The following is a 6,446-nucleotide window of genomic DNA, read 5'->3' on the forward strand; positions in this document are numbered from 1 at the left end:
TAGAGGCAACCCGCCCCTATAAACCAACAGAAGTCTGCCCTAGCCGGTTTGGCTCAATGGACAGAGCTCCCCCTGCGGACTGAAGGGCCCGGGTTCAATTTTTGTCAAGGGCACATGCCTGTGGTTATGCCAGGATCCCCAGTAGGGGGCATGCAGGAAGCAGCCCAATGATTCTCTCTCATCATTGATGTTTCTAGCTCTTTCCGTCTCCCTTTCTCTCTGAAATCAATAAAAATATATTTTTTAAAAAAATAAAAAGGCTAGAAGTCCAGGACAATTCAGATTCCTGAGCTCGTAGAATCTAACTGCGAGATAGACGCTTTTCAGAGAGTTATAGTAGTATTAGTACCCCATGTGCCAGGCGGTTTTAATTAAACTTTTTATTTGTACTATTCTCGTTTTTGTGTTTCAAACATCCTATTAGGACGGTTTTACTTTTATTTCCCTTTCACAGAACAGCAAGCGAAGGCACAGAGGTGTTAGGTAATCCACCCAATGGAGTGGTAGGTGAGGGAGCCGGGTGGGGGTGCAGAGCGCCCGGGAGTCCCTCAAACCCCGGGAAGCGCGACCGAGCCCGCCCCATCCCCGGGACGCGCCATAGCAAAGAAGCTCCGCCCTGGGGAACGCAAATCTCCACCTCAGCCTCAGACCTCCGTTTTCTAGCCGCTCCTCCTCTTTCTCCACAAATGAAAGGCCGGTGGTTGTTGGCCCCGGGCGCATGTAGGGGAAAGTTTGAATGGGTCCGTGTATAACCGACCTCAATAACCACCAGCTGGGAAACGATGGCGGTTACGTCGTCTAGGGGCGGAAGTGCTTGTGACTAACCCAAGCCCCTGAACTACATCTCCCAGAATTCCACAGCACGGTCCTCCAGGACTAGAGGTGCCTATGGCTACACGGAGCTTTTGGATCTATACTTCCCAGAATTCTGCGAGGGGTGGGGGGTGGGACACGTTTATAGCCTGGCCTTGCAGTAGGTGTACAGTAGTATGTCAGACTACCCGGAGCGCTGAACTACATATCCCAGAATGCTAAGCGGAAAACGGCAACAGTACCGTCCTCGTGGACAACAATTCCAGAGCAGAAAACAGTCAAAGCTGTTCCCGGAATGCCTGAGAAGGTCTCCGGCAATGTCTTGCGATTCTAGCCTGTCGGATTTAGAAGAATATAAGTTTTGTTAATTGAGATGCTGAGTAGCACTTTGGGCGGGTTCGAGGGACTAACAACACAAACGCATTGCCTACCACAGAGGCTTCCTGGTAAACCCCAAGAGCGTCAACCGTAGGAATAAGAACAAAAGGAAATTGTGCATCTTTTATCACGACTGCAACCAAGTGTCAAGTCACCTCAATCCCTGACATTGCATAAAGGTGAACGTATTTTGTTAGCATCTTCCAGCCCTGGCAGAAGCAAATGAAATCCTTTCTAGAGAAATGTACCATGATCCTAGGCTTCAAATTATTTATATAATTATACCATTTGTGATATTAATATTCGACCTAGGGAACTTTAAGAAAAAATAAAAAGAATTACTTGACGTGTGTAGCTACGGGCACTCATAATGATAAAATTGTCAAGTTATCAGAAACTGGCAGTTCAGGGAGCCAATTCATTCTAACGGCTCTCACTCTACTGGGTCAGTGTCAGGTGGTCATCTTACATCCATAACCACTGCTACCAACACCACCCCGCCCGGAGGGACACAAATGACAGCACATCTGACTAAAGCATTCTAAGAACCTATTAGTGAGGGTCAAGTGTTCCCTGCTCTAGTCATGGGACAAGCAGGGATCATCAAGGGAACAAAGGCTCCAGGTAGTGATCCTGCTGTTTGTTTCCATCTTTTACAGCATCACAAACGATGCTCCCTAAGAAATAGCCTCTTCAGAAGTATCTGGTGACTGAATGAATAAAAACCATCTGCCTGGCACGTGTAGGGTCTTGTGTAATATTTGTTCATACTTAAGGATGCCAAACTTTTACCTCATTACAGTGATGCTCAACCTTGAGAAGATAATTCAGTACCCAACCTTCCCCCAAGTATTACTGCAGGAAATCCAAGCAATAAATCCCCCAAACACACAGATGCACACAATTTTCTTAAAACAAAAAGACTCTTCTCAACCATGGCATAACAGTCTTTGGCAAGAGCCTGTAAGGGTTAGGGAGTGAATGGAGAGGCAGTAAGGGGTGCAGGGAGAGTCTGCCTGGGCTCTCGAGTCAAGTCTTCATGGGTTCAAGTTCTCACTCTGCCACTGCAGGCTGTGTGACCTTGTATGAGCTTCCTAACAAGCTCAGTCTGTGTCTTCATTTGTAAGGCGAGGCTAATATCACTAAGTTGTTCGAAGGATTAGGGACAGTATCACGTATTAAACACAGTGCTTTGCTCTTGGGATATTGGCAAATGGCAGCTATTATTTTCATAAGCAAACCATTTAGTCTTAGCCAGAAGCAAAAGCATGCATGTTGTAAGAAAAAGTCAAACTCATCATTGGAACTGTAGTTTTAGTTTATACAGAGAGGGAATGTTGAGCCTTAAATGCGTGTTAGAAGCTGAAAATTGATTTTAAAATACTCATCTCAAGAAGTTACCAAATGAATAGCAAAATCAAAAAAAGTAGAAGTTCATAGAACTTCATATTCTGCACCATATTACCTATATCTTACCATTGCCTTTGCCAATAACAATGAAATGAATATCATCATACATGTCTGCTATAGACATATGTGGGAAATTGGAACCCTTTGGAAGAGACCAATGTGAGAATTCTTTGGAATATATACCCAAGAATGAAATGATTTCATAGCATATGTGTCTACTTAAATTTAATATGTGTGACTGACCTTTAGAAAGGCTATAGCAGTTGACATTAATTTGCATATGAAGTTTTTTGTGTAATCACTTCCTCACCTCCATTTGGATTACTCACCCTAAGTCAGCGGTTCTCAACCTATGGATTGAGACCTCTTTGGGGGTCAAACGACCCTTTCACAGGGGTCACCTAAGACCATCGGAAAACACATCTATAATCACATATTGTTTTTGTGATTAATCACTATGCTTTAATTATGTTCAATTTGTAACAATGAAATTGGGGGTCACCACAACATGAGGAACCGTATTAAAGGGTCGCAGCTTTAGGAAGGTTGAGAACCACTGCTAAATTCTGCTAGTATATAGTACTACTGATTTTTTCCTTGGGAGAACCTTGACTGATCTAATACCGGTACATTTTAACACAAATAGGGGGTATCATATGTCATTTCTCCACTTTTGAAAACATTCACAGTATTGTGCAATGATCACCACTGTCTAATCCTAGAACACTTTCACCTGCCCCTACACATTAGCAATTACTCCTCATTCCCAACTCCACCCCCTACCCCCAGGCCCTGGAAAAAGCATTGTTTACTTTCCCTGTGGATTTGCCTATTCTGCACATTTCATACAAATGCAATCATACCACACATCATCACGTGTTTGGCTTCTTTCACTTGACATAATGTCTTCAGGGTTCATCCATGTTGTAGCATGAGCCAGTACTTCATTCTTTAATATTGCTGAAAAATATTGCATTGTACGGATATGTAACATTTTGTTTATCCATCCATCAGTTGATGAACATAGGATTGTTTCCAGTTTTTTAATACTGCTGCCATGAACACTTTTGCACCAGTTTTTGTGCGGGTTGTGCTTTTGGTTTTCTTGGGAATATACTTAGCAGTGTAATCACTATGATGCAAGCCCACTCTTTTTTGGAATGTGGGTTTGGTGATGTAAATCTCACTGAGATGTTCATGTCCTTGTCTTAGCAGTCTCCATGCAGAAATGCAAACTCTGAGACTAGGGCTACAAAACAAATGAACAAGAATAGTTGTGGTGCCCTTTGCAAAATGATGGGGGTTGTATTAGCAATGGGAGATGGATACTACCTAAGGTCCAGGCAAATGGGGACCCTGCTCTGAGCCCTCTGCCTCAAGAGTCCCCACAATTTGTCGTTCCTGCCTCAAAGATTTTGAAATTTTCCTCTGATCCACTAGCAGTGTTATCCAGATGGGCTGCCTCATCCATTTATCTACAGTTTGTCTTGTGACTTCTACCCAACCAAGGTACATGCCCTTGACCGGAATCAAACCTGGGACCCTTGAGTCCGCAGGCTAACGCTCTATCCACTGAACCAAACTGGTTAGGGCAGGAGCGCCAATGTTTTAAAATCCAGTCCCAAGGCCCAAGAAGGTATTGCCCCATGGAAGAAGAGAGGCAGAAAATGAAAAGGGGCAAATTCTCTTCCCTCTTTTTGTTCCATTCAGGTCAACAGATTGGATGATGCCCACCCACACTGGGGAAAGCAATCTACTTTACTGAGTCAGTTGATGCAAATGCCAGTCTCATTCAGGAACACTCACAGACACACACGCAAACTTGGAAACACACACATACAAACACACAAAGATCAATGTTTGATTATGCTATAAAGGCTACAATCTATGATTTCTCAAAGCCCATATTATGTATTTCTCCTGTCCTAACAGATATCTGCCATATTTAATGGCTTCAGGCTAATAAACCTGGGACCCTTGAGTCCGCAGGCTAACGCTCTATCCACTGAACCAAACTGGTTAGGGCAGGAGCGCCAATGTTTTAAAATCCAGTCCCAAGGCCCAAGAAGGTATTGCCCCATGGAAGAAGAGAGGCAGAAAATGAAAAGGGGCAAATTCTCTTCCCTCTTTTTGTTCCATTCAGGTCAACAGATTGGATGATGCCCACCCACACTGGGGAAAGCAATCTACTTTACTGAGTCAGTTGATGCAAATGCCAGTCTCATTCAGGAACACTCACAGACACACACGCGAACTTGGAAACACACACATACAAACACACAAAGATCAATGTTTGATTATGCTATAAAGGCTACAATCTATGATTTCTCAAAGCCCATATTATGTATTTCTCCTGTCCTAACAGATATCTGCCATATTTAATGGCTTCAGGCTAATATCAGAATATATCAAAATTCAAACTCCTACAAGCTGTATGCATATTTCCACTTTAAATAATCCAGTGACATCATCCATATGGTACTCATTTGTGTTTTAGTCTTATAATCATAACTTCCATTATGATTTCCAGATCAAAGGGATGTACAACCTATATTCTGATATATACTCCTTTCCCCAAATCATGCTTTACTGTTACCAATAGGAAAAAGCATATAAATGTGTCTTGCCTTGATAATACATCTGATAAAATAATCAAATTCCCAAAATAATCAAATTTTGGGTTTTTGTGGTATTTGTATCATGGGTGTTGGAGAACAATATGGCATAGCTCCTACCTACGAAGTTTTGATAGACATGCTACAATAATTAGAGGGTGAACATTTCAAAGTCAGGCTGGAAATGCGCAGAATTAGAAATCAGTAAGAAATTCAAGGTTAAAAAATCTGACATTGGCAACTACTTGTGACACATTCAAAGTGTCAAAGGTGAGCCCCTGCCTTAAAAATGATAAAAACTAATTGTGTAACATGCTTTTTTAAAAAATTAAATCTTTATTGTTCATATTATTACAGTTGTTCTTTGCCCCCCATAGCTCCCCTCCACCCGGTTCCCACCCTACCCTCAGCCCTTACCCTCCCCCCACTGTCCTTATACATAGGTATATGATTTTTGTCTAATCTCTTTCCGCACCCCTTAACCCGCCCCCCAACTCCCCGGGAATAGTCAGTCCACTCCCTTTCTATACCCCCGATTCTATTATATTCACCAGTTTATTCTGTTCATCAGATTATTTACTCACTTGGTTTTTAGATTCACTTGACAGATATGTATTTGTTGTTCATATTTTTACCTTTTTCTTTTTTTTCAAATATATTTTATTGATGTTTTACAGGGAGAGGAGAGGGAGAGAGATAGAAACATTGATGAGAGACATCATGGATCGGCTGCCTCCGGGAGGTCCCTCAAAAAACTTCTTCTTCTTCTTAAAGGATACCTTTAAGCATTTCATATACTACTGATTTGGTGGTGATGAATTCCTTTACTTTTTTCTTATCTGTGAAGTTATTATCTGACCTTCAATTCTGAATGATAGCTTTGCTGGGTAAAGTAATCTTGGTTATAGGTTCTTGCTATTCATCACTTTGAATATTTTTGCCCCCCGTTTTGGACTGCATTGTTCCTATTGAGAAATCAGCTGACAATCTTATGGGTACTCCCTTGTAGGTAACTGTTTTTCTCTTGCTGCTTTTAAAATTCTTTGTCTTTTGCTCTTGGCATTTTTATTATGATGTTTCTTGATGTGGACCTCTTTGGATTCTTTTTGTTTGGGGTTCCTGCGCTTCCTGGACTTGTAAGTCTATTTCTTTCACCAGGTAGGGGAAGTTTTCTGTCATTATTTCTTCAAATAGGTTTTCAATATCTTGCTCTCTTCTTCTAGCACCCAC

The sequence above is a fragment of the Myotis davidii genome, unplaced genomic scaffold (assembly GCF_000327345.1).
Source record: "Myotis davidii unplaced genomic scaffold, ASM32734v1 scaffold2693, whole genome shotgun sequence".
In the NCBI taxonomy this organism is placed as follows: domain Eukaryota; kingdom Metazoa; phylum Chordata; class Mammalia; order Chiroptera; family Vespertilionidae; genus Myotis; species Myotis davidii.